We start from the raw sequence: 27,059 nt of genomic DNA, 5'->3' as shown, positions 1-27,059 counted from the left end.
CAGTTCATTTGTTATTTAGACAAAACTATTTTCTAAGAGGAAAAAACGCATTCCATCCCATGCGGTGATAACAGTATTCCATACATATAAATTCCCTATATTAGTTATTCCTAGTCCCTGCAGTATTCATATGGACATTTGTTCATTCCAACTCCCCTTGAGACGATAACCACTAGTATTCAAAACTTTGGCTATTCATGTCATCCTTTATCACAGGCAATTTTCAGAAGTTGAATATTCTGGACACACAATTCTGGAGAACACAGACCATTCACAATGATAGTTGCAGTCGAAAAAAGATCAAAAGAGCCGTCTTTTCCCTTTCAGGAATGACAATTTTAAAAGGTCAAGGTATTTAAACACGAAGTTAGCTGTGAATTCATATGTATTGCACATTAATTTTATAAATTAAAAAAACATAAGCATTTTTTTTAAATAAAATTTTTTTTAGAAAGCTTACCGAGTATTAGAAAAAGTAACGATTTTATTCGACATTTCCGTTACAAATACTTGTACTTTTTCCCTAAAAAAGTAACGAAAGTACAAGTAAAAGTACTAAATTTAAAAAGTAACGAAGTACAAGTAAAAGTACGTACTTTTTACTTGTTCCGGCGGTACAAGTAACGAAAGTAAAAGTACTGCCATATATGCGCATACGGAATCAAACGTAACAGTCAGAAATCTACTCCCTTTTGAAAAAAATCAAGTTTCATTCACCAGTGTTCAATTTCCATTGAATTTACTTAAACGAGGTGTACCAACTGCATAACACAAACAGTAACCACCATTCAGATCATTAACATCTTCATAGCATCTTTATACATAGCATTCTCCACCAAGAAAATTATTATGCATGTTTTACCTTTCGGAATTAAATATTTCAGGATCTGTAAATTATTCAGCATCATTATACATTGCGTAAAGTGGAATAAGTATATTTATCCCCTTTGTCACCACTATCCCAGTGTCTCCTAATTTGTAATCTGCTTTTGCTATTCTACATGACCTAAATAAATAAATTTAAAAAAAAGTTAATTGAGTCTAAATGGAATGTTTTAATATAAATTTTTCACAATTCACAGAAAACTTAAAACAAACATTTCGAAGAGACAAAACTTTCAGTTTAATCAAAGGCTATGAAAGTATATAAATTTTGTATTCATTTCGAAAATTGCAATGTTACCAGTAGTGATGTGCGAAAAACGAACGAATCGATATTTCAATCAACTCTTTTTTGTGAATCGATTCATCAAGTTCGTTTTTGAAAAAGAATCGATTCTTTTTTTTTTTTGACAATATTTTGTACTCTACACTTTATAAGCTTATTCAGAGTTAGAACTTATACTTACTAAACATCCGCATATGCATTTGATACACCATTTCGTTTATGATACTCACTCTATGAGTTCACATAATACTCACTCGAGTATCATGTGAATGACAATCTGATTGGTTGAAAATATTTACATGCGAACAACTTGCCAATAAGGTAGTCGTATGTGTGAGAGTTTTCGCAAGCGGAAAAATCGCATCCAATGAGAATGACCCCGATGTCAACGTTAGCGCACAACCGGTTTCCGGAGGTGATTAATAAAATGGACTCACTTGAAGGATGAAGGGAATTGAAAATACTATTAATGCGATACTGCATTCTGATGCAGTTATAAGTATGCATTACTCTCTCTTTTTTTCTTTTCATCTACGAAATTAATAAATTCTATTGATAAACAACAATTTAAAAATGTCAACAACAACTGAAAAGCTGTCTTCTCCAGTTTCGGTTCTTCCTTTCAAATAAAAAAGATATTAATGCTGTAAAGCTCAGATATTACTTTTCAGTCCTTTAATATTAAAGAGCGAATTTTTTCATTCATATGGTTAATTTTCAGTTTATAAATTTCAGTAAATATGAAATAAAGCAGAGTTTTATGTTATCGTTTATTCTATGCCAAGGAGCGAGAGCCATAGAAAATGAAACCGTTGCGCTGATTGGGTAATGAACTTACGTATGAATGCAAATGTCTGATTGGTTGAAAATGAACTGAATGAGAGAAAAAGAGTCGAGAATCGAATGAACGATTCTCTGATTGGTTGAAAATGAGTTGAGTCGAATAAAAGACTCAATGAACTGTTTGCCTATCTCTTAGCATTAAAAGAATCATAAAGCCAAATGAAACGATTCTTTTGAACTGTTTCCTATCCCTTAACATTGAAATCGGCTCAAAGAGTTGAATTGAACTTCTAAACGATTCATTTGAGTCGTTTCGTATCTCTTAACATTGATATCGGCTCAAAGATTTGATTTGGATTTCCAATCAGTTCTTTTGAGTCGTTTTCCTATACTTTAACATTGCATTCGATTCACTGAACTGTTTAAATGATTAATTTGAGCGGTTTTATATCTTTTAACATTAAAAGAACTGTTTTGTGAAACGAATCGATTCTTTTCGCTATTATCTTACTTTCTAAAATTAAAGATACCTTCAGAGGGATGGGGGTTATGAAAAGGGGCATGTAACTAAAAAATTTTTAAAAAAAGGACAGTGTTTTTTTTTTTTTTTTTTTTTTTTTTTTTTTTAAGAAAAAGATAAAAAAAATATTTATTTATTTTTTTAAGGGGTTGAAAAACTGTTTATTGAGAAAAATTTGAGCATTTAGAGTAAATATTTTTTTAATGCTGGCGGGGGGGGGGAGGGATATTTTTTATTTTATTTATTTATTTTTTGTTAGGAATACTTTTAGACAAACTTATAGAATATCAATTCACATAATTCTCATTTTTTCAAGTTTTAATTTTTTAAGTTTTAAAACGTAATTCAACTATTTATTATTTTGTTTCACGTGATACATTTTGAATTTCTTTTCATTATTATAAGTGAATTTACTGTTTTATTTTTTTACGAATATTTTTATTGTTAGTTATCCGTCTTTATATTGACAAATTTAAAAAAAAAATTAATAAAATTGTTGTTTCAAACAAATTTTAACAAAAAAATTAAAAATATTAAAATTTTAAAAAAATTATTAGTATTGCCTAGACTAGCAGTTCCCAAATGGTGTTTGGCGGAACCCTTGGGTTCCGTTTAGAATTACAGGGTTTCCACTAGTTAGTACTTTTTATAGTCACATTCAACTGGACCACCCAAGTGGAACATTCTGCTTCTGAACCCTAGAGCCCGAGATCTAGATTAACGGTTCCCAATCGGTGTTGCGCAAAGGCCTATGGATCCGTGGAAAAGTTACAGCGATTACACGAGATAGTACTTTTATAGCCACTCAAGTAGAACATTCAACTTCGGCACCCTAGAGCACAAGGTCTGAAAGAGTAGTTCCCAAATGGTGTTACATGGAACCCTTCGGTTCCATTAACAGTTACGGGGGTTTAGCGAGCTAGTACTTTTTATGGCCAGTGATGAATTTCAAAACCTCAGGTATTTAGATACAATCTGATGATACGATTCTATTTAGATACAATTTATTTAACATATAACCAATAAAATAGAAATGGCATTTTTTTGAAGAAAATATAATATTTCTAATAACAATATAATGCATAAATTATGAAATGGACAGGCATTCATAAAATATTGCATTGATATTTCTCATTACACTTTTCGAATCAAAATAATTATCTTCTTTAATAAAGAAATATGTTTCCTTAATTACCATTTCCAACGTTTTTGGCAGTTTTTCTAAATTTTCATTACGAAGTAGAACATAATTCGGCTTATTTTAACTTATTATTTATTTATTTCAAATTATTTATTTTCAACTTAAACACTAAAATGGAATTCCTAATTAGACTAAATATAGCACAAGAGCTGAAAATTTAACTTTCGGATATTACTGATAAAACGATGAAAATTCATCCTTCCTCTAGTTAAATACTTTAAAAATATTTTTTAATAGGCTATAACGGTCAGTATTTCCTTAAAAAACTTTATTTATAAAGTCAGGTGTTCCGATGAAAGAAGGTTAATTATTTAGGGTTCCACAGCCGAAAAATATTGAGAGCCCTTGACCTAGATCAACTAATTCAAATACTAAAACAGTCTAAACTAATTTGTGCGACCTCCTTTTATAAAGACTCTTCTATTATAACGACCATTGATTCTAAAGAATCGATTCCTTTAAATGAATCGATTGGCACATCACTAGTTACCAGCAAGTCTAAAAGTCTCAATATATATAAAGACGATAAAGAGTAAAAACTGGTAGCAAATAAATTTCGTTTTCAACTTTTTTTCGCTAATAATAAAATTTCCGTTGTTACCAATTTTTTTTTACTGATACAATTTATATATTGAATTACTTCTTCCCCGTGAAAAAATTAACAACAATTATTTGGTTATTGCTAAGAATAGATTTATTCCTCCCGAAAATTTTCTATCATTGAAATAGTATTTCCACTACCAGTATTTCCTCTTTTCCGTCTCGCTTTCAGGCCTGGTTACCAGATTTAGAATCACATATTTTATTAGATAAAATGTAATATTGTTTATCGCAAACTCTATCGCTAATTCAAAGATGCATGGTCAAAATTAAAGATCAATCCCTGTATGTTTAACACGTTGGGCGCCACCAACGCTTGCGGTAATATTGCGGTCATGGCTTGAAACTTGTTAAAACTGAAATCAAAGTACTTTCGCGATTGAAAAGCCGCGGGTAACAGCTAAACGGAGAAAATATTTGGCTAATGCACTGTTTAAAACTAATTTACTTGTTAGGATTGGAAAACGGGTTGAAGAATTAGAATATTCAATTAACCTCAGTTGTGTTGTACGTAAGACTTGGATATCATTAAAGTTTTTATTGTTAAATATTGTTTTGAAATTCTACTAAATATGAGCACCGAAGGCGGTTGCTAAAATATTAAGGTATATATTAAGGCTTAATATAAACCTTAATGAAATCCCTGAACAAATTATTAGACGCACTATAAGATTTCATTTAAAATCTTAATTATCATGTGATACTATACAGCTTTATTGTTTTTACTCTGGTTTGCACTTGCAACCAGCGTTCGTGTATCATTTGATTAAATTAGACGATATATAATAAAAATTCGATGAATCGATAAATTTAGACGATATATCATATAAATTTGAAATAATTATTATATTAAGTATTATATTTGTATATAATAATTAAACCAAATTATTAGATGCTCCGTAGTGTTTTAATAATTGCATGTTTTGCACAAGTATTTTTAACTTTTTTATTTAAACATACAAGTAATGGGTTTTTATTCAGGAGATTTTGTGTATACTTCCTATTTGTATTTATTTTTAACGTATTGCATTACAATATTAACCAAATGATACACGGACATAAGCAAGAACAAACCGGTTATATATAAAATTATTTATTATAATAACGTATAAAGTTGGGCAGAAACGTTTTAACTATATAAAACAAATTATAAGAATGATGATCATCATTATCATTAAAATTTATCTGGGAGCCTGAGACCGTCAAAGTCCCTTTTCTGACTCATCTTGAAATTTTATCTTTAAGGTGGATCTTTCTGGTAATTTGATTGCAATTTGGAGTGAAAAGAAAATGAAATATTTTGTATTTTAGATAAAGTTGCGTAGCTACAAAAGTAAGCTACCGTGGCCTGAGGTTTATATCTTATATTAAGTTTTCAAAAGTACAAGTTTTTTTAAAACCTGCGGTGTCACAATTTATGGTCTTTTCAAAAAATTTGGAATTTAGTTTTGCAATATGATAATCTAAAAAATCTATGTTGAGACCGCGATGTATGCTCTTATTTGGGATAAACAATCTTGCAACAACAAAAAAACTAAATTTTAATTATAACAAATAGAAAGTAAACAGATCTTTAAGATCATCTAAAGAATCAAATTTACTTAATGCTTGAACATTCTAATCGAAATATATTCATATCAAGAATAAAAAGTTATCTAAATCTATCGATTGTCAAAGTGATCAAAATAACTAAGAACTTGTAGGAAGTCAACTTGCTTTCCAAAATGGCCGTCAGCGAAAACATTTTCTACATTTGTTTTCATTTTGTAGTCAAAAATAAAACGATATTGAAATTTCTTTATCTACCACATCAAAATATAAGTTATAATAAATATAAATTTTAATCATATGGACATAAGCATTAGTGTGAAAAACATACATAATTTAAATAATGCACCCGCCAGTGAAAACCTCAGCTGGTAGATGAAATGAATATATTATGAGAATTTATCCTTACGAACGATAAAATTTAACGCATAGAACTTGACTCGCCGGCATGTAATCCAAATTCTACCTGCTCTGAAATCGGATAATTGTTAAGCTTTCTTTAAAATTGTAGGTGGACACATTTATGTGAGAACGCGTCTTTAATACAAATAAAGCATTACTTTGATTTGTGTGTGTAGAATATCATGGATTAACCGGTTAACGCCCAGCGTCATATATTTAAGACAGTTCCTTTTTTCAAAGACATTCATTGTGGTTGATTTAATTTTTAAAAAAAAAATATTATCGGCTTTAGTTTAAAATTTTAGTCGTCAAATTATAATAGGTCCTCAAGAAACTAAAACATTTTTGCTTATCTGAAGTTAGATAATATATTTACTTTATTTATACAATTAAGTTATAAAAAATTTAATTTCCATAATATCCACGTTCCATTGTAAATGTTTGTTTTGGATTTGTGGTCGAAGTTAAGAAAATATTTCACAACGTTAGTGCTGTTTAAATTAAGGAATTTTTAAAAGATCTCTTTTTCATTCATAAAAGTTTTATACTTTTTTCCAGGAGCAAGTGCATTTTGCTGGAATTGACGCATGCGTCAAATCATACGTACGGTAGCATACGGAATGAAACGTAAGAGTCCGAAATCTACTCCCTTTTGAAAAAAAGTCAAGTTTCATGCACCAGTGTTCAATTTCCACTGAGTTTACTTAAATGAGGTGCAGCAACTACACAACACAAACGGTAACCACAGTTCCGATTATTTACATTTTCATAGCATAGCATAGCATTCTCCACCAAGAAAATTGTTATGCATGTTTTACCTTTCGGGATAAAATATTTCAGGATCAGGAAATTATTCAGCTTCATAATGCATTGCGTAAAGTGGAATAAGTATATTCATTCCCTTTGTCACCACTATCGCATACCTGCAACACTTCAGGATTTTCCGGAAGATTTTGTTTTTATATTTAAAGTGATAGTAAATATATACTACTTTTTTCTTTTATAAACTTAATTTTTAAATGATTTTTATCACCACTATTCTTACAAAAATTAAGCACATATATTAATATGCGTTACTAACATGGTTGTCAACTTAAGTTTGCTCATATACATCGTATTTGTTTGCTTAAAATTGAAGTTTTAGTTCCATTTTAATACCACTGGGAAAAATGATAATGGAAGGGATTAAAAGTTGGCAGGTATGCTATCGCAGTGTCTTCCAATTTGAAATCTGCAGCTGCTACTCTACCTTACCTAAATATATAAATGTAAAAAAAAGTAAATTAAGTCTTAATGGAATGTTTAAAAATAAATTTTTCACATTTCAACTCAACAACAAGAATTTTTTTCATGATTCACAGATAACTTAAAACAACATTTGCGAAGAGACAAAACTTTCAGTTTAATGAAAAGTTAACAAAATATATAAATTTCGTATTTAATTTAAAATAATGCCATATCTGCCAACTTTCACTCTTTCCGAGAATGGATTTTCAGTGTAGTTGTAAAACAATAAACAATCTGACTCAAAAATATATTTATATTTTGATCCCGTTAAAATTTGCTCGTGCAACGATTATTCTGCTTTTATATATTTATTGTAATTATTTATAAGTAGTGGTGGTCAAACTCATTTATAATTATTATTATAATTCAAAAAGTTAATTGGAATAACCTGTGTATTGCTACCACTTTAAATATGAAAATAAAATCTTCGGGAAAATCCGGAAGAGATCACAGGTATGTGCTGCTGTTACCAGCAGGCCAGAAAGTCCCTATTTATGAAGACGGGAAAGAGTTAAAACTGGTAACAAATAAATTTCCTTTTCAACTTTTTTTCGGGAATAATAAAATATCCTTATCTACCAAATTTTTTACGGATACAATTTATATATTGAATTACTTCTTCCCTGAGAAAAAATTAACAACCATGATTTGTTTATTACTAAGAAGAGATTTACTCCTCCCGAATATTATATAATATTAAAATAGTTCTACCACCAATATTTTCTCTTTTTCGTCTCGCTTTCAAGCATGGTTACCAGATTTAGAATCAGATATTATTAGTTAAAATGTAACATAATTGATCACTATTTCAAACATGCATGATCAAAATTGAAGATCAATCCCTGCATATTAAAAACAGCTGGGATTGAATTATGTGAACTTCTCAATGTAAACTAAAGTGGATGTACAGGCCCGCTTCAATTTCTTTTTAAGATTTACTAATTTTAGATGGTTTGATTACTATTTCCCTTAGTGCTTTCTCAAGGGCATATTTAATATGTTATTTCATTTCTATGAGTTTTGGTTTTTCTCCTTCTCTGTTGATCCTTTAAGTTCTCTCATGAAGGGTAATAAATTATTTCATTTAATCTTAAAATATTCTTTGTCAAATATTCTTTTCGTTGTGACAGGCAACTTGGAATTTATATATATATATATATATATATATATATATATATATATATATATATATATATATATATATATATATATATATATATATATATATATATATATATATATATATATATATATATATATATATATATCAGGTGTCACCATAAATTCAGGTATTTCTCTATCTTTGGGCAAAGCTAGAGTTATTATTTATTATGTTAGGTTGTCTTAAGTAATAATTTAAATAATGTTGAATATTTATAGAAATATATATTGTATATTTATGGAAATATAAACTTCGTTAGGAAGCAAGTAAGTAGATTTAATTTTTGATATTTTCTAAAATGGCTGTAGAAATTCGAAGCGTAAACGGCGATAGTTTGCTGCATAATGTTGGTGTCGGAGTTCGCCGTTTGTGAGCAATATTTTAATCTATTAATACTATACTTTACCGCAATACTGATAATATTGCAGGCATGGCTTGAAAATTGTTAAAACTGAAGTCAAAGTACTTTCTCGAGGGAATGGTAGCAGGCAACAGCTAAACTGAGAAAATATTTGGCTAATGCATGGTTTAAAACTAATTAAAGTGTTAGGATTGAAGAACGAGTTGAAGAATTAGAATATTCAAATAACCTCAGTCATGCAATTAACAGGTGATACTATACTGCTTTATTGTTTTTACGCTACTGTAGCCGATTTTCACTTGCTTACGTTCGTGTATCAATTGATTAAATTAGGCGATATTTAATATAAATTCGATGAGTGGATAAATATAGACTATATATTATTTAAATATGGAATTATTATTATATTAAGTATTATATTAGTATATAATAATAATTAGACCAAATTATTAAACGCACTACGTTGTTTTAATAATTGCATGTTTTGTACGAGTTTATAGGCAATATTTTTATATTTAAACATATAAGTAATGGGAGGAGGTATTCAGGAGATTTTGTATATACTTCCTATTGGTATTTATTTTTAAAGTATTGCATTACAATACTAACCAATTGATGCATGAGCGTAAGCAAGTGCAAATCGGCTTCAGTCGCGTAAAAACAATAATGCTGTATAATATCATTTGATAATTAAGAATTTACATTATTTACTTAAAGTGCGTCTAATAATTCAGGCAGGGACTGTATTCACCTTTACCTAACGTGGTTTAACCCTTTTGAAGGCTGTGGTAAGTAGGGGAGAGTGGGGTCAATTGTAACATTTTTTCCTTAACTATTTTTAACTGACAAAAATTCCAATATATTATTAGTATTAATTGACAGACGAGTAAAGTAGACTATCCTCAACTAGAAAAAAAAAATAAATACCTTATTTTAAATGTTATTATATCAGTTATTAACAGTTTTTGACAGTCGTGCACTTGTTACAATTGTCCCCACTTACGGGGTCAATTGTAACAGTTCATAAATTCAACTAAAACATAGTTAATTATACATATTATCATAGTTGTGATATATTTTTTTATTGATCAAAATAGTAATGATATTTTAGGAGTCAAAATAATGATGAGCAGAGACCTAAAGGGTTAAACTTTAAGGAGTTAAAAATTTTAATTTATGCTGTGAAAGGTGACAAATGAAATAATGCACATGCAACATAATATAAATGATATAGGAAACTATTGGTGGTTCTAGTTAAGTAATGGTTTGTAAACATAAAATTATTTATTTTCAGCTGTTACAATCGTCCCTTTACTTATTGTAACAATTGTCCTCAAGACGCCATTTCAGCTTCATTTGTTAAAAACAATGCTAGTTAATTAACAAAACTAATCTTTTTTTTTCAAAATGTTAATTAAGGTGTCCACTTACATATTCGGTTAATAATTTTTATTTGTTTAAACAAAATTACTTTGTTACAATATAATATTCTAATACCAAAAAAAGTACTTACGTAGCGTGAAAATATCTTTTGTGAAGTAACTCTTTCAAAAGTACCTAAAAATGGTTGCCAGCAGGTGTGTACATGTAGATTTATTAAATAGACCTTGTGCGCCACCTAGGAATCAAATCTAGAACCCGACACTCGAAATATTTGCTCTGTTACAATCGTACCTTGTTACAATTGACCCCACTCTCCCCTATACTTACCACCATGTTTTACCACTTTTAATTCAGGTTTCCACTTTTCAATAACTTCAGCTTTCTTGAAGTGAGTTTGAATAAAATTGGTATCCATTTTTCACTTTTAAAAAACGTATAAAAGTTATAAAATACATAATTTCTTTTGAAGTTTGTGGCATTTAAGGAATTTATTTTATAAACAAAGAAAACTAAAAGTCAGTGAGTTCCTAATAGGTCATGTTAAATATATTTACCACCAAAAAAATGGCAGTTTTATAAACTAAATGAGTTTTTTTTTATATATCAATTACTGTTCTTAAAACAATTTCAATTTCAAAAATACTTTAATTTACCTTTACTAGAAATAAAGGGCCCGTTAAAGGGTTAATATATACCGTTGGTAATATATTTAGGTGAAATATATTAAGGTAATATATTAAGGTTTAATATATTAAAAAGTATAATAAACCTTATTGTAATAAGGTTTTAAGGCCAATTTTTAAGCCTTTGCGTATCAAATCGTAAAAGATTTGCGCGTGATACAAAATTGTTGAGCTGCGTCAGGTGAAGACTTTGTTGTAACAGTGTGATGCAGGGCTTCCAAAATTCTACGCTTTTTTGTAAAAATTTATTCTAGTGGTACCTAAGTTTAAGTTTTAATATACTACTTTTTAATCATGTGAATTTATTTTTCACACCACCACATATAAATGATCTAAAAGTTCATATACAACGCCACATCTATCCTACTTCTCCGTGTCGAATATTTCAAAATGTTGGTAAAATCATCCAACACACTGAAAGCATTGGCTTTTAAATGTCTGCCTCTCTATAAAGTATTTTGCAGAAAGCTGCCAACGTTTCAACCTTTCGAGGAGGATTTACCCCAGTGGTAGTAAAATGAAAATTAATTTACAATTTTAAGCAGATAACATGCTTTGCACTTTGAAAAGGCTTATGCGGAGTACTACGAACTTTTTCATATATTAATATATATATTATTAATTTTTTTAGAAAAAAAGTATTGGTTGTCAAAAAGATCATAAATTAAGTTTAGAAATACAAGTAATATATAGAAAGCATGCAATTTACTGCCACTTTAAAAATAGAAATAGCATTTTACTCCAAATGTGTAAAAGTTGGCAGTTATGATATTATTTAACCTCTTTCAGACGGGCGAGTCTTGCATGCTGGAAATGTAGGGTACCTCAGTAAGCGCCACCAACCGATTCATCTTATACTGGTTTGTTCTGTGCCCATAATCCATGAAGGAATAATCTTATACTGGAGACCTGCATGCATTCTCAGGTAGTGGATAACCAAGGTAAAAAGAAGATAAAACTGGTTACTACTTAGTTCGAATTAAAAATTCATAGTTCCACTTTTAAAGCTCAAATATTGTATGTGTTAAATTTAAAGTGAAATCAAAAATAAATCTGTCAAATTAGCCATGCCCAAACTTAAGCTACCGTTTTCTATTTTTTACTATCATGATTCTGAGATTCCGTACGAATACATTTATGACTTGCCCGTCCCGAAAAGGTTAATGATACTACTTGCATTGAAGCAGGAGGATGCATTCTCAAAGTTTCTGACACAACGGCGTCCATAATCTTCATTTCTCGAATAGCATCATTTCCCAATTTTCCCTAAAATGTAGATTAACAGCGCACTTATATTTAAGTCTTGTGAATAAGAGAAACGGCACAATTCTTAAATAATTTATAACTATCTATGAAATTGAATTATAGGTCATTATTTCAGCTCATTGAAGTTTTACTCATAAAAGTGTTGAAATTTTGATGTTTTTGCTTGGTTTGTGAATTATCACTGTAAAAAAATTTTAAAGCACATAAAGTTTTATTGTTTTAGCTATAAGTGCTTAGTATGTTCTGGAAAATTCTTGTTTTCATTGATATTATTATTCTCTCAGAGATGCCAACTGCTCCGGACACGACAGAATAATTAAAAAAAGCGGTAAATAACTACAAAGGAAATTTTGCAAATATTTGACTATTTTTCCTGCTTTTTAAAAGATATAGCATGACGTAAGTGCTATAAAATGGTGAATTATATAAGTCTACGAATTGTTCAGAAATAGTGGAGGATAAAAAGCTACTAAATTGAATTTATTAAACCAAGAATCACAATTATTAAACTACCACTTTGAAATATATATTTGCTGTCCGGAGCAAGTTGACATCTCTGTTCTCTCACGAATGTATTGATAATGTTTAGCTGATAAAGTTTATTGATATATACTTAGACCATATTGATAAGAAAATGGTAACAATTCTTTTTTACATTTATGGTTACATTTATTTATATGTTTTTTTGTAGAAATTTACTTTAGATTATAGAAAAGGAAAACGAAATTTGTTTATCTACCGCAACGAAATATAAATTATAATTAATATATATTTTTATCTTCAAAGTTGTGATATGATACCTTTAACTCTTTTTTTGAATTTTTAAAAACATCCACCAGCGATAACTGCAGCTGGTAGATGTAATGAGTACATTATTAGAGTTTTTTCTTAATCAGCTGATTCTGGTAACATCATTGAAAGGTTAGCGCTCTATCCCCTGAGCCACCATGACTTGCAATACCGACACTGTCGATAACATTTACATGAGATAGAAAATCATAATATGGACTAGAGGGGAGGCGTGAGAATATTCAAGAGAAAATATTATTTAAAAAAATTTATTAACTGGATGAAAGGAAAGCGCACATACACATAGAAAACAAAATACATTTCGACATATTTAATAACTTATTTAAGGGAAACAACTTATTAAATCAAAACTTAAGGTGGGGAGCCTAGGGTGGCTAGGCTTTGAGGATTTTTCCTAATTTTCTGATTAAGTCTGTGTGGCTAAATTTTTTTCTATAGCATCTTACACCTATTTCTAATATATACCACGTATACGTTTAATTGCAAAATAAAATTTCATTTATTTTATAGTGCAATTTCAAAATTTTAGCTTCTGAGCCTAAAATTTTCCACAGGTTCCAAAGGTGAGCCATATAGTGAAATCACATTTTTTCTTACCCAAATTATATTTGGACTGGCAAACGTCTTTTAAAAAGGCACTTTAAGTGTCTTGCTGGTAGGAACAAGTTTCCCGACTTATAAGATATTTGTTTTTAGAGTGTATAATTTGTTTATTGATTTTACATTGATAGCTCTTGTGTTGCGTCACTAGCGATTCTTTCGAGTTAACTCTTTAGAATTAATCAAGAATTATTGAGTAAATTTTTTCAGAAGGATTAGCCAACAAGTAAGAGTTAAAGAACCATACTAGAGTTAACTAACTAAACCCATAACTAGTTTAAAAATACCCAAATTTACAAGAAAATACCAGAATCGACCACAAAAACACTCATAACTACCACAAAAATAAGAAAATACCTGAAAAATTACTTTAAAATGCAAACAAAACAAAAAACTTGAAACGAAATATCGCAAACTCTACTAAAGTGCAGAGAACGTCAAAATATAATGAAAATTTAAAAAATACCAAAGTTCCACATTTGCTTAAAATGAAATAAATCAATTGACATTCAAGTCAATCATTCCTTTTTGAGAAATAATATGCTTCGTAATGATTTATAATTAACTCTTTTATAGATTTCACGTTTGTTTCCGAAGTTGGCCCACGTGTCCCCAAGGTGGCACCGGTGTCGGGCCACCTTGGGAACATGCATATGGTCTCTCTCGCCACTTGCACGACTTAAAACTATTAATCTAATAGATTAATTCGAATTAAAATAATGTGGTTAAAGAAAAATAAATAAACCTTCAGAAAACATATCATAACTCAAAGTTCTAAGAATTTAAACACATATAAATTACAATATCTTCTTACCCGGAAATTAGAACAACTGCAAAAAATTAAATCCCGTCATACAATGGAGGTCATTCAAGGAAATATCTTCCAATTCAGCCTCGTGCACCTCAGATACAAGATTTACCAAACAGCAGGGACATCTTACTATTCAAAATAAATTTACTTTTACTTTGGGGGGTGGGCAACGTTAGAAGCACTAACCACCTTTGGTTCACCCACCTAACTTAATCAAAACATACTAAATTTAAAAAATAAAAATAATAATTTTTATTGACTTCCTTGGGCCTGTCTTGTAGAGCAAAGTTTTTTGAGGTGAGGCTTAATATTAGAAATAGCCACTCTCAGTTCTTTTTCTATATTTGGCCGTGATCTATATTTTGTCTTTAAAGACGCCACAGCAGAAATTCCAGTTTCACAAAGGTAGGATATTGAAAATGGTAATAGAATGCGAAATGCCCTTGTTTTCAGTGCACAAAAATCATCCTCCTGCCTAAAATTCAAATAGTGATTTATTACTAAATTGTATTTTGGTTTCGCCACTTGTAGTGAAGTCTATGAAATTTTCTTCTTCATCAATTGAGAGTCCTTTGGGAGGCTTATGAAATGGATTCCTAACCCACTCATAACTTGCTATCAATTTGTCGTCAGCAGGAAAATACTTTTTAAAATTCTTTATCAGCATGGCTAAATGATTTTCAATGGTTACAAAAACAACTTTTTTATGTTCTTCTTTAGCCTTTTAAGGTTTAGTATAATCATCCGCATTTTCAAACATTGTTAGGCTTTTCTTGCTTTAAATTTTTTAAATTTCTGTTCCACAATTTCAATTTTCTACAAAAGGCTTTAACTTTATCACTCGTATCCAACATATGTGTATTTACCCCTAGGAGAAGAAGATTCAAGTTATTTAATTTCTTACTTTCTAACCTTCCGGATATCGAACGATCACCATGGTTGCATATTCCGATGCAATATTTGCATTCTATGTTGGCCTCATTCATAACATCATTTAAAACAGCAAATAATGCTAGCGCCGTCGCATTGAGTTCTATTGATTTACAGAAAAGTAATTCTATTACTGACATATTATCACAAAATCGAGCATAGGCAATTAAATGAGCATCTATATTAATATCGGTTGCTTCATCGAGCTGTATTGAAAATAATTTGTCACGCAAAATCGAGAAAAGCTGACATTGTGCATTTTAAGCTATATCACCAATTCCACGACAACAGCATCATTTGAAAAAGCTACGGACTGCGATTGTTTTGAAAAATTATCATCTAACATAGTTTCTACAATCTCAATTGATGCTGGCTTTTACTTTACTTTTGTTTTGACAGTTAGTTAAAAATAATTTAGACAGAATTCAAAATACTCAATATATATTATTGTTGTATAAATTTTACTGTAAGAGGGGGGCGCGATAAAAATTATGATTAAAAACTGGGCCGCGAATACTGAAACGTTGAGAAACGCTGGGCTAGTGCCACTACTCAGGTACAGGGGTGAAAGCGAGACGGAAAAGAGGAAAGGCTGGTAGTAAAACCATTTCAGTTATAGCTAGTTTTGGGGAGGAGTTTACTTATTCTTTTTTTAAATTTTTCAACAATATCTACTTTATATTGGAAAAGAAGCAGTTTTATATATATGCTAGAATTATAAAAGAAATCTTGATAGTTACAGATATTTCATTTTTTTCGAAAAAAATGCTGGAATGAAATGTTTTACGTACCAGATTTTTCTCTTTTCCGTCTTGCTATATAAGGGCTTTCGCCCATGCTCAGGTACCTCCACCACTACTCTCCCATTAAAACATTAAAAAAGGGAATCTTTATCTACCACGCCAAAATATTAATTATATTTATTATACATTTTAATTTTGAGGTATATAAATGTCGTTGGTTCTTAACCTGTAATAGTGCATTCGCCAGTGAAAACTTCAGCTGGTAGATGTAACGAGTACATTATTAGAATTTATCTTTAATCAGCGGTGAAATGCACCGCATAGAACATGACTCGTCGGCATATAATCCAAAAGCAACCTGCTCTAAAATCATATAATTGTTTAGGTTTCTTTAAAATTGAAGGTGGACATTTTTTTGTGGGAAACGCGTTTTTAATACAAATAAAGCATTACTTTGATTTGTGTGTGTAGAATATGATGGATTAACCCCCATTAGAAGGCCTTAAATCTTTTATTTTGAGTTAAATATGCTGCAAATATATATGAAGCCGTGAGGGATCAGTGGTGTGCTGACATTGCGAATATATTCTGTTCAATTCTCATCGGAGGCTTTTCACAATGACAGTTGACCACAAAGGAGACATTGTGGACCCTCAACCTCCATGTCCTGATATTTTTACAGGAATACTTTTTTTACCAATATATGAAAACTGGATTTATATAGAATGCCTAAAATTGACCGACAAAGTTCCAAATGATTATTATGATATTACTTCTAAATGATATTTTATGTACTTCTACCAAGCATTCAATGGAATGCCTAATGAACTAATGACAGACCGGCAAACGCGGGAAGTACAATTCCAAGTGAAATGGAACCTGGAATTAGGTAAGATTAAGTACTTGTTTATAAATGCAACAATAAATTTGTTTCCCAATGTAATAATTATGGTTCCTTTAATTTGAAAAGTATTAGGTTCAACGGAAAATTCTGGCCGCGAAGAAATGAGCCCAATTTTAAATGGATAATAAGTGAAAGAGAATTTTTACCTTTCAATAAGTATCTGATGTACCGTTTAGTTTTGTTGGATAGTTTCTTTATAAGTTTAAACATGTATGCACATGTTTTTTTCCGCTACATATGCTCTGTCTCTTTAAGCTACAACATTACTATTGAGTTCAATACTCTACAACATTTTGTAAAATGAGGCTTATACGTTCGAGAATATAACTTTATAGTAGTGCTAATAATTGCATCAAAATACTGTATAAGTTATAGAAGAAATGTTAATTCTCGTTTCTTCAAGAAGAGTATGAATAATTGAATGAAAAGTTTTCGAATATGAACGTATGAAATGCCACTTTGCTTTTAAACTATAATTCAAAGGCAAGTTAGCATTTCATACTTTTACACAAAACAACGGGAATTATATTTAAATTTAAAAAGCAAAACATGGTAAAATTAGCACAAATTTCCATAAGTTAAAAACTAAAATAATATATAAGTTTAAACTGTAATTCAAAAGCAATGTTTCATTTCATACTTTAAAAAAAAAATAGTGAGTGGAGTCCCTCCGCGCGGAAGAAGTTAAACTTCGTAACCTGCGACGTTAATTGTAGAAGAATCAGCAGTCGTAGAGGGATCACTAGTTCTATTCAACGACTCTTTTTCTTGCTCCGCTCGCTTCCGTGCTCTGTAATAACGGTAATATTGTGTATTTTTCCCTCGTGGACCTCTTGAACTAGTGGAAGTGCTTGTGGTGCCTCATCGTCTCGCCCTGGAAAATGTATTTGTATTAATAATGTATGTGAATGGGTCATAATGTAATTTCAGAAGAGATAACCTAACAATCAATTGATATTCACAAGAGACGTCCCTTGACATAGCCTTTAATCCTTCGCACTGTCTGTGGGATTGTTTTCACTCATTTTTTACAATTGTTATCCACTAAATTTGAAAATAAAGAATACTATCCTATTAAATTATATGTGTATCAAATCAAACTTAAAAAATATTTATCGAAAAACAATTCGCGATCGCAACGAACTATAGGGGGCGTTGTTGTATGAGACGCATACCTGCGATTTCTATATGAACCGTCATTCAGTTACTCTGTAGACGTCGTTAATGTAGCGTGTAGCATTGCAACGTTCCTTCTTTATTGTGGCTTATTAAATTTAAAAAAGAAAAAAGCTTGATATTCTTTCTTGTACAACCGAAAACAAAATAGTATCTCTTTTTATTAGAGAAGGAATATCCAAAACACATCGGAAAAATATTTGTACATTAACAGAAAAAAATATGTATATTCTTATAAGAGTTAAAACCTAATGCCCGAGAAATAGTATTACTAAATTTAATGATATAACATGAAAGGCCCATTTAAACTTTACATTCTATAGTTTTAAGAATCATATTAGTTCAAAAATTAAAATGAACAAAAAGTATACATAAGCCTCATAATTTTATGAAATTTAATTTTGTAAACAAAGTTTTTTGACAACAATTTTTATCAAAAAATTTCAAGTTTCAATAAAAATCATTATTTAGAAACTAAGAAACGTAAAATAAAGAATGCTGACGAAACAAAAACAAAAAAACAATTCTTTTTGTCGCCATTTTTAGTGCTACGAAAATTCGTCTTTGGGATTTGCCAAAAACAAAACAAGATGCAATTTTATTTTTTCAGGAGGGAAATATTTTACCGAAAAAACGGAAATGTACCAATTCCCACAACATGAAACTTTATCTTGGTAAACGTACGGTTTGGAAATGTTATTTCATTTGGAATCTTATTTATCAGAGTTCATATGGCGATATGATTGTTTTGAATCTATGCTAAACTCTATATCGGCTCATTTTCCACCGAAATCCGATTAACTATTTTGATTTTAAATAAAGTGTTTTATTTTATGAATTGTCGCAAAAATTTTAAGTGTAGATTGGCGGCACTTAAAAACCGCCAAATCTGTAGCGGCGGTGGCGTTAATACGTAAGTACCGAATTTTTATTCCATACTTTTCTGAGTCATATTACTTCAAACATTGGAATATACAAGAAGTATACATAAACACATAATGTTATACCATTTAATTTTTCAAAAAAAGTATTTTGAGAACAATTTTTATCAAAAAATTATAAACTAAAAAACGGAAAATAAAGAATTCTTAGGATAAAAAAACAAACGATTTTAAGAATTCTTAACAATGAAATAAAAACTTTCATATTGTTTCTTTTTTTATTATTCTTATAGTTCTTAATCAGACGTAAAAAACCATTCTGTAGAGAACCATCATCAAATGGAAAAAAAATATTTACAAGCAATTTTTTATTGTAAAAATCATTGCACTTACCTGATTTATAATTCCCGGAGAATTCCAAAATGATAAGTTCCTTGTTTGAAAACTTTATTCTCTAATAATAGATACATAGTTTATCCCTTCATTACTTTTAGATAACATGCTACACAGCAAAATTTTATAATTGATATGAATTTGAATATGTAGCTAAAAACAGAATAGCTGAATTCTAGTTGAACTTATTCTTTCAAAATTAAAAGAAACTTAGCAAGAAAACGATTTAAATTAATTAAGAATCAGCACAAATGGCACTATTTCAAGTAACTTGGATAATTTTTTATTGTTGTTTTCCGAATTACATGGATACAGAAATATATACTATTCTATAACGAAGAAGAATATGCTATAACTATTACAATTCTGTATGTTCTGAATTCATATTTATTCACTGGAATGACGAAAGCAATGTTGACTTCACTTTAATTCGTAATGAATTGAAGACAGAAGAAATGCATTTTACCTTAATACACACATCTGTAACAGTATCCGAAATCGGAAGTCATCAGTTGCAAGTTTGTTGATAATAGAAATTAAAAATTATTGAGGAATTTTTCTTCAAATGTTTGGCGTGTTCTCTTCCTGAAAGATTTACTAATATTCTGGAGATTTTTTTCAAGTTCTTCGGCCTTTTCCTTAGGGAAATTTTGTTTCTTATTTGCTGCTAAAAAATGGCGTCTGATTCTGTCAATGACTTTGATGGAACTAAATGAAAACGTGATAAATTAATGTCCGATATTTACGGGCTCCCGCTAGACGGCGTACTCGAGCGTTGCGATCGCGAATACTTTTACGACTTTTATTCTTTTTATGCTAGTGAGAAAGAAAACAATATGGAAATGAATGAGGGAAAACTGGATCCCACCACGTTATTTCCCGACCAATAAAAATGTGGCATTAAACGTTTAACGCAACCTAGTTGGAAGTCGCTTAAGAAGTATAACTTCAAAAACAACGAAATTAAGTTTAAATTTCAAAACAAAACATCGTAAAATTAGCACAAATTTAGATAAGTTAAAAAAATATGTTTAAAATTTAGAACCTTCATTTGTATTTCAACTCTTTAAGTACATCACTGTTTGCAACGCATCCATATTTACCTGTATTATCTTTTTCTTCCAAGATTCTTTTCCTCTTCTCTGGTTTTTGTTCTTCAACGGCATCCATCAGACTTTGAAAAAAATCATCGTATCTCTAACAGAAAAGCAACAAAGAAATTAGGCATAACTTTCGAAATTTAGGGTTATCAACGTCTAGAGGAACTTAAAAAGTTGTGATAACTATTTCATGAGATTATTCTTAATTTTATAAGCTGTAATTTCATGTCAAGGTAGTTTATTTTCTACGCTTTGTGGAGAAAAAAATTCTTAGCGGTCGTAATTTTTTTTAATGTCTGATTTTTTGTTGAGTAATTTTGATATAAAGTTATATTCCCCACCACTATAACTAAATGATTCAAATGCTGATATAAAAGATTACCTCCCGATCAGTGTTTGGTGTAAAGGAGCAAAAAATGTTGTCAAAATTGTTAACTAATATTCCGAAAGTTTTAATTCTTAATAATCTGTCATTCAATAAAATATTTCGCTAAAAGTGTCGTAGTAGGTTCCCCTGTTGAGAAACATTTTTAGAGTAGCTATAATCAGGATGAGAAGAATAAGAAGTGGTATCCGAGCTACTAGGTCTGTCGGAATGTGTCCCATTATACGATAATTATACATTAACGTGTCACATTATACGAGGATGCAAAAGGTGCCATTATGAAAAAAAAGTTGTTGGGCATTTATCCTTAAATGTAGACCTCAGATGTACCAATTAGTTCTGTCGGATACTTTCGTCACAAGTTTGAACATGTATGGGCATGCTCTTTTGCACCATATATTCTGTGTCACTTTAATTTAGAACAATACGAAGGCTAATTTCCCAATACTTGATGCAGGAATTTCCTTGTCTTCTGGATCGGGTTCAAAACTACAAGGCTTCGAAGATGAATGCTACGTAGTCGTGAACTCAAAATTGGGTCGGCTGTTCAACGACGGTTATAAAATGAAATAAAATAAGAAGAATGACTTATTTTCATCGTTTTATCATTCATAATCTTAAATTAAATCCGACAGTTGAATTTTTAGTCTAGTCTAGTTATGTCTAGTTTTTAGTTTAATTAACCTTATCTAGGTGTGAACTATTTTTGGTGCATATACATAAGCTGAAAGTGAATGAAATAAGCCAAAGTATTATTTCCGTTAAATTTAGAACTAAATATAACTGCATTAAAAGTATAAAATGGTTTTTAGAAAATATTTCTTTATTAACGAAATCAGTATCTAGCGGGCCAAAGACAACGCCTGTAGTAAATAGTGGCTGGTGCGCGTTAAATATGTAAGGTCATTAAGTTCTCCATGTTCCTATAGTAAATTATAAGACTGAGGGTATTGAATTTGAGATTGATAGTTCTCTGGTTCAGTTCAAAATTATGATCCTTGGATGATTGAATGGATCTTCCCTATAAACGGGCTTGACGTATGAGTGTCGAATTCTTGGCCAAAGATGACGCCATTGGGAAACAAAAACAATCGCAGCACTTGCCTTAATGGCCTATGACAACAACAAAGTTAGTTATTTTATTTTGGTTTGCAAAGAGCGATGGGGAATACTATTGCAATTTAATGCTTGCATTTTTCATAATTTATTCAATACATTGTAATTAGAAAGAATATATTTTCTTTAACATAAAAAAAAAATTGTTATTTATTTTTATTAGCACTTTAAATAATTTCGTAAAAGCAATCTAAATATGGAGTAAATAATGGATAGTCTAAATGTAATTATATTTTTCAAAAAGTTTTAGAAAATATGTTTACAAAAAGTCTTAACTCTCGGAACCTCTTAACTTTTCCACGGAACACCATTTGGGAGTCGCTGCCTCATAGAGTATGACAGTTTATCTATAGAATGAAGTTAAAATCCCACCCACCAAATTGATCCCTACGTCTTTGTTTATTTACGTGTTGTTTATTTATATTTCGAGCCTAGGATCGAACAAAATATTAAAATTATAGCCGCTCTGAAAGCAAATTTAGATTTTCGTAATTATTATCTTAAATTTGGAGCAGCACGTTTGGGTGACAAGCGTTTAAAAATAAGAAAACTGCTTTTTTTCCTACCAAAGTGAAACATTTTGCTTATTTTTAATTACTGCTTCTGACCAAACTACTTAACAAAATTTAATTTTTGACTCATATTATTCTAGGCGGAAGCAATTTTTCTTCTTTTGAAAAGTTTAGCTCACAGTAGTTCTTGTTTGCGGTGCCCAAATTAACTTTTGCAACATTTGCAGCTTTCTGAGAAGCGATTCGAGGTACATCGTTTTTCGATATAATTTCACTGAGCTATTTAAATAAGAATTTTAAAATTTGTACCAAATACACATGACATGCCAATACAATTATAATGATCCCTATTTCTATGTTATCAATTTTTTATACTAAGATTAAGCCTCTTTTCACACAAGGATTTGACTTCCAGGCTTCCATCACTTTTGAAGTGAGTGCATGCAGTGAGGATGATCGATTTGACTGGCAACATAATCTGCGCTCTAATTCATCCCAAGGTCGTTCTATGGGATTTAGATACGCGGTCTGAGGAGGCCAGTCCAGTTTTTGAACAGCCATTTCGTTAACCCACGTCTATGCAAACCTCCATGTATGAATGGAGCAGTTATCCTGCTTTAAGGGAAATGGACCTTAACTGAAATATTGCCATAGATTTAAGAGTGCAGTTTTGTCCATATACATCTCAGAGTTTCTCTTTCCAAACACAGGAACTAAAGGGCCAAACCACAGGAATCACTCCCACACCATTATTCTCCCACCACCATAAAAACCGTGTGTCTGGATTCTTTTGGCCAGACAGTGTATTTTAACACCGATGCGTCTTCCTTATATTTTTTTCAAACTTTTTCATTACAAGCACAAATATATATTATGACATTTTTTTTTAATTATAGGAAAAAACAATCTAATTGTTACTAAAAACATCCAAAATCCAAAAAAGAATATGAGAAGAGATATTTCCTCAGAAGAAACGCCCACTTTGTTTACGACACTCTGTGGTTGATAAGGTTGATAGCTCGCATAACCTCAAGCGGGCACCAAGACTCTGAATCTGAATTTTTGCCCTAGGGCAAACTGGTACTTTTGGCATAGAGCCCACTTTGAGTTATGCATTTTACGCTTATTTATAAGTGTATATGTTTTTTTGTACAAAATTAGGAATTTTTTTTTTTAAGAAAATTAAAAATTTTAAAGAGTTCCCATGCATTAAATAATAGTTTATTCGTTTAATGTCTCCTAGAAGTTACCTGTGCCATCTTATGAACCTATGTTCCAAATTTACGAACACCAAAAAATAAACTTTTAATCCTTTTTTTTTACCAGTTTTAATCGAAGCAATATTATTTAATATTTCCCATTTTATTAAAACTCAGCTGCAACAATGGAGCAACGACATGCTGTCAAAAGAATTCAACAGATATTTTCACTTTGATTATTATACAGTGGAAGTAGTAGTGAATATTTCAGTATTACAGCCTTTTGGAAGGAGCAGGTTGTCACAGTGACTGTAACAAAGGATTTTATTAACTGAGACAGTTTTTTATTAGGTCCTAGTTCACTATTATGAAATTAAATAACGTTATGTTGCTAATAAAGAAACTAATGCATATAATATTGTATTAAAAGCACAGTTTTTAATTCGAAAAAATATTACTAAAATCGACGATACCATTTTAATTTTGGGCTTTATAAAACTAAGGTTTGAAATTAAAACTACCCTATGCAGTAATGTAAGAATAATATTCTTTCAAATGGAATGCATTACATATCTATGGTAAATAATGGTAAGTAGATAATGTATTATATATAGTAGATAGATATGTATATAGTAGTATAGATGTATATGTTAGTATATATGGTAGATATGAATGATAGTATGTATGGTAGATAGATAATGTATATGGTAGATATGTATGGTAGTATATATGGTAGATCGATAATGTATATGGTAGATAGTGTATATGTGTATAGTATAGTTTAGATAGTGCATAGAATATATAGTGGTATGGTATAAATAGTATAGACGATAGATAATGTATTCCATATTCCAAATGGAATACATTATCTTCCAAAATATGCTCCAATTTTGTGAAGGGCGTTGTGTTTACTATTCAGGAAGTTTCTGCTCCTTTCGATTTAATGCACATAGAAGCAGTGAAAAATCCCTTCAAAACTGGCATACTAACAAAAAATATATAAAGTTTCAATAAGTCACTGAAACAACTTGCGATTTCTTGTTAACTATCAGTGCTATATTTTATAAGTTACATTTGTCAGATACATATAAGTACATTACAATGTTTTAAATATAAAGAAAAGCAATGGAAAATGGTAAAAAAATGAAAAATATGACAACCGAAGCTGACGTCGTCAGGGGGTACCAGCCCAGGAAATCATAAATGCAAAACCATTTCTATTGAGAAAGCACGACAAATGTCTAAGTTGCTCTCTCTCTGTACACAAAAAGTTTTGCTAAAGTTCAGGTAGAGAAAATACAGTACAAATCACAAAAACCAAGTATAAAAGTATAAAATCTAAACAAATACATAAGATTACAATGCTCAAAAACTTACTTGAAAACAAATCCCAAAACCAAAGTAGGCAACTGACTACCAAGCATCAACTAAATTGAAATAAACGAAGTGAATAATTGAAATGTAGTTTCTAATTGCTTTAATTATTTTGATTTCTTTTCTTAATGTTTTAAAAATCTCAGTTTGAACAGATGCTTGACGATTGCCTCCTCTCCCAGAGTTGAAATTCTTCCCCCATCTTGAATTTACTTGAGAGAGTCATAAAATAAGAAGTTTAAGCTTTATGATACAACCAAGTGAGGAGTTGCTTCCAATGCATTTCCATGGGTGAAAGCCCTTATATAGCAAGACGGAAAAGAGAAAAACCTGGCGCGTAAAACATTTCATTCCAGCATTTTTTTCGAAAAAAATGAAATATCTGTAACTATCAAGATTTCTTTTATAATTCTGGCATATATATGAAACTGCTTCTTTTCCAAGATAAAGTAGATATTGCTGAAAAATTTAAAAAGAGAATAAGTAAACTCCTCCCCAAAACTAGCTATAACTGAAATGGTTTTAATACCAGCCTTTCCTCTTTTCCGTCTCGTTTTCACCCCTGTGCATTTCTTATGCTAAATAGAATAAGACCCAACCCATGTCAATTAGACTAATACTGTAGAACAGAGATGGGTTTGTAAAAAGTATCAATGTATCTGATATTCTGCTCTTATTTCTTTGAAGTATTAAGAACTTCAAATGAAATTATGAAATTAGCCAATACATTTAGTATCAATTAAATTTTGAAATTTTAAATTTAGTTAAAATCTTATTTGTAAAGAAGCAAATGAAAAATATCTTATGTTTTGTAGTTTGCATATAAATCACAGTGCCAAAAACGCTTGTATCAGTTATCAATTGCGAGTTGAATTAAATAATAATTTCTAATGGAACCATTTACAAATATTAAGTTTGTGTATTTTTGATATATGTGTCTCTGACACTTAAAGATTCGGGTTTTCGTAACTGTTAATTTGTATCAGTATCAGTTTGTAACTGATACCAAAATGAATTGATACCTTCTTATCTCTAGTCCAGAAGATGAAAGATGTTTTGTAAGCATAATGTGAAAATGTATAATTTTTAATTGTTTATTTACTGATATTCCTACCGAGGCATAAAAAACAAAATTTTTTCGGTATGTTTTTCGATTCAGCGAAAAATATAAGATAAATTAATACCTCACTGTCTAGATTTTAAAAATTAAATTTCTTCCCCGTTTGATATTCTGTTTAAATACAAAAAGCTCAAGAGTCCAGCTCAGCTTTAAAGAGGGTCAAACTCCAAGAATCCATATAAGGCATAAAGCACAAATTTTAAAACTATTTCAAGCTCTTTCCTTTTTATTTCCGCAGTGAGCAGTTTGTGGCACTGGAAATGGCCTTTTTAACAATACAATACAAATGGAAAGCCTTCTTTTATTCTATGCGTTATTCTCACTTCCTAACTCCAACTAGAACACAAAATAGCAATGCTCAATCTCTTTCCAAGTGGAAAAACTCGATAAAAACATTATTATAGAAAAAAATTGATAAATCGGTTTTATCTATTCTAAACTTCAAAAAGATTCCCGATTATCAAAAAGGAAAAAAAAAATTTGATTGTCTGTTTTTCATCTACCACAACAAAATATTAATAATAATTAATATATATTTTAATTACATTAGTACTGGCATTTTTCTAAAAACAATGAGTTTATATAATACATCTGCTAGTAAAACCTTCAGCTGGTAGATGTAAATGAGTACATCATGAGAA

At 30.2% G+C, this 27,059-nt stretch overlaps 1 pseudogene; it reads right to left on the bottom strand.

The window, feature by feature from the left end:
• Positions 1-27,059, bottom strand: part of LOC147808565 (cytochrome P450 6l1-like) — a 112,236-nt pseudogene that overhangs the window by 73,446 nt on the left and 11,731 nt on the right.

Source organism: Parasteatoda tepidariorum, chromosome 5 (assembly GCF_982258835.1).
Source record: "Parasteatoda tepidariorum strain Cologne lab strain chromosome 5, Ptep-v5.0, whole genome shotgun sequence".
Lineage (NCBI taxonomy): Eukaryota > Metazoa > Arthropoda > Arachnida > Araneae > Theridiidae > Parasteatoda > Parasteatoda tepidariorum.
Note: the sequence above shows the minus strand (reverse complement) of the source record. Positions and strands in the feature narration are given on the sequence as shown.